The sequence below is a fragment of the Alexandromys fortis genome, unplaced genomic scaffold (assembly GCF_014885135.2).
Source record: "Alexandromys fortis isolate MF-2015 unplaced genomic scaffold, M_Fortis_MF-2015_v1.1 scaffold_401, whole genome shotgun sequence".
Classification (NCBI taxonomy): domain Eukaryota; kingdom Metazoa; phylum Chordata; class Mammalia; order Rodentia; family Cricetidae; genus Alexandromys; species Alexandromys fortis.
Window position 1 is genome coordinate 53,562 of NW_026068282.1, and position 7,391 is coordinate 60,952.

The window sequence follows — 7,391 nt, forward strand, 5'->3', positions numbered from 1 at the left end:
AAGTCCCCCTCCCTCGTCAGCCCAAAGAGCAATCAGGGTTCTCTGCCCTGTGGGAAGTCCAAGGACCACACTCCTCCATCCAGGTCTAGTAAGGTGAGCATCCAAACTGCCTAGGCTCCCACAAAACCAATAGGTGCAGTAGGATCAAAAACCCATTGCCATTGTTCTTGAGGTCTCAGTAGTCCTCATTGTTTGCTATGTTCAGCGAGACCGGTTTTAACCCAGGCTTTTTCAGACCCAGGCCAGCTGGCCTTGGTGAGTTCCTGATAGGACATCCCCATTGTCTCAGTGTCTAACTAATTATATTGGTAAATACGTTTACTGTGAGAATTTTTACACGTTTGGAAGTCTGGGGCAGAGGGTTTACTCAAAGAAATGTTCAAAATACCATACTTTGTACCCCTGACTGTTGAAAAAGAGGCACGGTACAGTTTTATCATTTGGCAGTTTGTATAGAATACATACTCTGATGAGAATACTGACTCATTCTGACCTTTTTTTTTTTTTTGTAACTAGATGGATGTTAGTTTCAGTTGAGGCCAGGGGCAGGGAGATTTCTATAGCAGGTCTCTAGACTATTTTATAACCAGATCTGCTTAGATTGACTTTCGGGTAACCTATTAGGAAAGTCACAGGGTAGATCTCTTAAGCTGTGGAACAGGGCTACTCTCTTGATAGCAGAGAACCATTCTCTTACGTAAACCATGTGATGGATGTGTTAATAGAGGCTGAATGCCAAATCACTCCTCAGTGTATTGGCTAACTATTGCTGAATGACAACATTGCCACAAACATATCTATTTAAATCAACAAATAGTTCTTACCTATGTTTGAGGAATCTGATCTTGGCTCAGTTAGTTCCTCTGGACAAGGTCTCACAAGGATGCTGTTAAGATTTTGACCAGGCAGCATCCCTTTCTGGAGATTGGGCTCCTCTTCTAAACTAACATGCTTGCTGAAAGAATTCAGTGTCATACAGCTACAGGACTTGTTGACTATGGGCCTAGCTTGGCCTAAGAGATTGCTCACAGTTCCTTGCCAAGTGGCCTTCTCATACATATACAACATCATAGTTTAGTTCTTCAAAGCCAGCAAGAGACGCTCTTATTCCAGTTTGCTAGAGTGGAGTCTCTTCATTAACTTTTATTATCATACTTACTAGGGCATATTAGTTCTACAAATTAATGTTTCATTTTGATTTTCTATATGTTATCTTATGCAGCTTTCCTTTAGCTCCAAGACTGAGTCTTATATGACAACAGTAGAAATTATTTCATCTCCTTGGCTATAATCTCTTGCCTAGTAGTTTCAGACCCCACTTACACTTTAGAGGAGAGACTTATAGAAGGGAATCCCTCATTAAGGTTCGCATGAGGATGTCATCATCACTGGTACCATATTGCTATGCAGAATGAGCTACTTACGACAAACCTGCCTAGTTGTAATACTGAGCATGAACAACATCACCCTATCATGGTACTTGGAGGATTGGGCTTAGGCAAGTCCAGTTGGCATAACTAAAATATAGGAGCAGATGGTCTAGACACATTCTACTTGTTTCTATTACTATTACCTTCCTTCCATTCACTCTTATTTTGCATCATTCTGGAGGTCTAGTACTGTCAAAGAACAGCAAAAGGAAGAATTCAAGACTAATTTACAGATGGACCAGCAGAAAGAATGAAACCATGTAGAAATAAATGGATTGCTGTCCCAGTGGGTAGGCTTCTCCTTACCAATGCTGATCTATTCTATGCTACCAACCTGCCAGGGGCCCTTGCTATCACATCATTTTTCTTTTTTTTATTAACTAGTTCTTTTTTAATTGATTTTATTGAGCTATACATTTTCTCTGCTCCCCCCTTCCTCCCCCTCCCCTTTAGCCCTCTCCCATGGTCCCCATGCTCCCAATTTACTCAGGATATCTTGTCTTTTTCTACTTTCCATGTAGATTAGATCCATGTATGTCTCTCTTAGGGTCCTCATTGTTGTCTAGGTTCTCTGGGATTGTGGTTTGTAAACTGGTTTTCTTTGCTTTATGTTTAAAAATCACCTATGAGTGAGTACATGTGATAATTGTCTTTCTGGGTCTGGGTTACCTCACTCACATCCTTTCTTAAGTGGAGCAGAAAGCCATGTTGTGCCGGTTCAGTTACTTGGGTCCTTTATATCACAGAGAGAGCATTAATTGTTTGGAATTAGTTAGAGATTCTGTGAAAGTATTTCTGTTCTCTGCCGGGATCTCCTACCTTAGAGCCAGCTATCATAGCCTACAGAATGCTGAGGAGCATGGGACAGGTTGAAGAAAACTCAGCTAAGGTGCCAGAAGGGATACCAGCCTGTAGGGTCGAGTCCTACATACTAAATGCCAGGGTGTGGTGTATAATTATCCCATGCACAAAACATGGCACTCCGTGTCTGATATAGTTGTGTGCCCATGTTGTCTGTAGTCACTGATGGCCTGTATACAACAGTGTTCCCCTAAAATCGTAATGGAGTTGAAAATGTCCTGCTACCTACTGGTGCTGTGGTCATCATAATATTGTTACTCTCTCCACATTCTATGTTTGTTGTACTCTTGTATGACAGACTGCTGGACTGGTCAGATGAAAGTATACTATATAAATTAGAGATAGTACATACGACTTGATAATGAAAAGACTTTCTGATTTATGTATTTATTTTAAATCATTTAAGAGTTCATACATAATTAAAGTAAACTATAAAATAGCATGCTGGGTGGGGCCAGAAGCAGTCTTTTCTTGGTTAGGGTTTCTATTGATGTTATGAAATACAATGACCAAAAAGAACTTGCAGGGAAAGGGTTTATTTCAGCTTATACTTCCAGGTAACAACAGTCCATCACTGAGAGAAGTCAAGGTAGGCACTTGAACAGGGCAGGAACCTGGAGGCCAGAGCTGAAGCAGAGGCCATGAAGTAATGCTGCTTATTGGCTTGTTCCTCATGGCTTGCTCAGCCTATTTTCTATAGTACCCAGGATCACTGGCCCAGGGGTGGCACCACCGACAGTGAGCTGGGCCCTCCCATATCAACCATCAATCGAGAAAATGCACCCCATGCTTGCCCACAGGCCAACCTGGTGGGGATATTTTCTTAATATTTCAAAAATAACTTGAACTTGTGTCAAGTTGATGTAAAACTAGCCAGCACAAACTTCATGTATCTCATGTTTATCACATCTTTGCTATTTATCATTTTTCAATTTTGCTTTCTTTTGCTTGTCATGGCGTTGGAAATAGTAGGCCATTAGACACATCTTGGTCTATATACATACTCATATTCACATAGTATACCTACAAGTATAATGTATCCTGAGTGTGATATAGGCTGTATCATCTAGCTTTGCAGAATTAACACCGTCCTGTGATGCTTTCACAACGATGAACTCCTTTGATGACCCATTCTCAAAACATCTCCCCACTGTTAACGTTATCTAGGGATCTGAAACAGCCAGGGTTTGAAAAATCTCTTGTAATTAAGGCAGGAAGTGGGAGTCTCTTTCCCATCTTGCTGGGATAGCAGCCTTGAGAGCAGTGAAGACGTTGGCTGTGCTGATGGTAGCCACAGATGCTCTCAGAGAAGACCAAAGCTTCAAATCATTCTAAGAATAGTATTGTCAGACACATGGCAGTAAAGTCTGGGAATGAATAAAGAGCACGGAGGTGAGTGGAAAGCACTGTAGCTTTGGGGTACAATGGAAAGAGCTAGGGCTCTGGAATCATAGATATAACCTGGGTCCTCAACCTGCTTGCATAACTTGGGGCAAATTGCTTTGCCTCCTGCTCCTCACTTTCTATATCTATAAATAGAGAAAATAACTGCACTAACTCACAAGGTTATTGTGAGAATTCAGTGTTTGTGGTAATGTTTATGAAATGCCTAGACTGGTGCCTGACAAATACAATGTCAATACAATTACATGTATGATTAACAGATGGCCATCTCTGGGAGAGGGCCTAGTATATAATTATTACATCTATATTACAGCTTATCTTTTAGTTCAAATTACTTAGTCTTTTCAAATAACGTTTTCTAATTTCTGTATGTTTAAATTTTTGAACATTTCTGTATTTTATTTCTGTTGTTCGTTAAGGAAAGATCTTTCAGTCTATTTGAGGCACTTTTCTGAAATGACAGATTACTTTTATTTCCACACCTTGGGTAGAACTGCCTTAGGCCCCTGTGCCATTACCATCATGAATCCCTTCTATTCTCGGGTTCCCTAGAGTTCATGGTTTCCTGTCAAGAAGTTTCCTAAGAAAAGGCGTACAGGAAACCGAGAATGCTGCATTTGAAAAGACCTTTATTATCCCCAGGATCTTTTTGATCAGGTATGCGTTTCTAGGCTGAGAAAAAGTCCACAGTGTTTAATCTTCGAGGTTACTACTGAAACATCAAATGTGACTGGGGTTCCCATGCTGCATTTTGAGTTGCATAAAAGTCTCATGTTTGGGGGGCTGGAGAGATGCCTTAGTGGGTAAGAGCACTGACTGCTCTGCCAGAGGACCCAGGTTCAATTCCCAGCATTCACGTGATGGTTTAAAAAAAAATCACTTGTAACTCCAGTCCCTGGGGATCTGATGCCCTCTTCTGGCCTCCACAAGTATCAGGCATGTACACGTACATGGTGCAGTGAAAAAAAACCCCAAGCACATCAAGTAAATAAATGAATAAAAACAGAAGAAATTTCCTTAAAAAAAAAGCCTTGTGTTTGCTTCCACCTGGAAGCTTATAATAATGCATATGTATCTGTGCTTTATTACTCCGAATTTGATGATGATAAACCTTATTTGGATATTTTCTCATTTGTTCTGTCAAGCACATAGTAGGGTCTTCAATCTGGACGTTCACATTATTTAGTTATGGGGAATAGTCTCATGTCCTTAATATTTTCTTACTTTTTCCCTCTTGACCTCCTTCTAGTACTAGGTAGATATCGGGCATTATCAACTGGCACAATATTTTTCTCTGTTTCTCCATACTTAATTCAATTAGGCCACATCAATAACTCAGAACCACAATATATGGAGGAAAAAAAAGCAGAATGGGGGAAGGTTTTAGTCTACCGGCTTACCAAAGGAGGTAACAACAAAAGGCAGATTGAATCTTCTATTAAAATCCCTGGCAGTTTTAGAAACTGGAGAAGCCATGCACCTTTGACTGTAGGTTCAGGGCTGAGCTTTCTGAAAGATCAGTGAAGCATGAAACTGAATTCAGATAAAATAACTGAGATCTGCCTTTGGATTGAGGTACTATAAGCCTGCCCCTCTAGTCCTGTATCAGCAGGCAACAAGTCAGGGGGGGCCGGCTCCCTCCACAGGCAGTTAACTGAAGAAACTTTCCCTGGACAAATACCTGCATATGCAAGGAATGTTGACAGTTAGGGAGAACAAAAAAGCCAGGAGGTCACATTTTTGCTCTAACACGAAGCCCTGCCTTTACATAGTGATTCAGTTCAATATTAAAAAGGGAATTTAGAAAGAAATTATTACCCAAGAATTATCAGTCGCTAGAAGAAGGCATCCAAAATAAAAGAAAAAGACAAAATAAACAGAAGAGACACAAATGAAAGGAATAAGACAATTAAAAACCCGAGAAGGCTCCCAAGAAAATGTAATATTCTAAGGGTAGCATGACATTATTTCTACTAATCTAGATTATGATGTTATATGAAAATAACTGAGAATAGACATCCAGCACTCGTTCTTGGAGACAGTTTGGTTTTTGTCTTCTATTGGCATACTGCGATAGCAGGTCAGAATTCAGAGTTGTGGGCTGAGTGCTATACTGAACACAGGACACAGTGAAAATAATAATGAAGAATCTACCACAAAGGTATAGTCAATTTTATATAAAAAGCTGTATTTTTCTCAGATCACAAATAATCTATGTTTAAGTTTTTGTTGTAAGCCAGAGGAAAGAGTTTCAATTAATGGACATAATTGGATGAGAAGACAGCAAAGTAGTATAGAGACTTCAAATTCATCTTCAGGATACTGAAATAAAGTTTTGGTTTAAATAGAGGAAGATTTAGGGCCGAGACAAGTTGAATGTACATTTAAATAGTCCTGGTCAAGATGTGGTCTTGCTCATAATTACTCTTGGTTCCATTCCTGCCAGCTGGTCAAAAAGAATTGCTCCATCTGTTAATCTGAGGGAATTTACTTGGTTTTTACAATATGATCTGTTCCAGGGTGTAATATCTTCATCACTGATTATTATTCTCATCTTAGGGATGGTTTGTCACGCCTGCAGGCCTTGCTGTTCTTGGATTCAAGGGAACTTATAGGTTTAGGACAGCAATTTATCTTCTGGCTTTCAACGGTACAAGGCGGCGGTGACACACACCTTTAATCCCAGCACTCAGAAGGCAGAGGCACTCGGATCTCTGTGAGTTAGAGAGCAGCCTGGTCTACAGAGTGAATTTCAGGACAGCCAGGGCAGTTACACAGAGAAACCCTGTCTCAGGGAAAAAAAAAGAGACAATGGGTTTAGGTTTCTAGATAAATACTTCTTGAACATTTAACATGCCTGTGTGCAGAGCTAAGCAGGTGACCCTAAGTAACCAAACTAGATGAAAAACATGAAGGCAGAAATGCCACACTTTCATCCTGTTTTTACTTGTCATCAATACATTTGAGGAAAAGTAGCTTCCAAGTGCTGGTTACAGTCCCTTTCCACAGCTTGTGTTTGATTTTTTTTTTTTTTTTGATTTTTCGAGACAGGGTTTCTCTGTGGCTTTGGAGCCTGTCCTGGAACTAGCTCTGTAGACCAGGCTGGTCTCGAACTCACAGAGATCTGCCTGCCTCTGCCTCCTGAGTGCTGGGATTAAAGGCGACACAGCTTGTGTTTGAATAGTCCATAATCAGGCTGCTCACCAGTCTGGTTTGTAGACTTTGTGGCCTGGTGATAGACTAATATAGAAGAAGGTGACACGTAGTAACGGCTGAAGCAGTATATGTAAAAAGGGCCAGAAGTTTAAGCCTAAAGGTAGATGTGCCATTATAAAACAATACAAGAAAGAGTCCGTCAGAAGATTCCCAATAAACTAATTTGTGTAGGAATTGGCCATCTTTCGTTTTATATAGCTGCATGAATATAGATCACTAAAGATGAACTCTAATGGAAAGGCTTTAGTGTCAGGTATCTATACATTAGAATACTTTCTCCAGAATTTATTTTTTAAATCTGTTTATTTTACATCCCAACTGTGGTTTCTCTTCCCTCCCCTCCTCCCAGTCCCCCCTGCTATCTTACCTCTGCACCCCTATCCTCTCCTCCTCCATTTCTCTTCAGAAAAGGGCAGGCCTCCCATGGATATCAACCAGCCATGGTATATCAGGTTGCAGTGAGACTGAGCACCCCCCCCC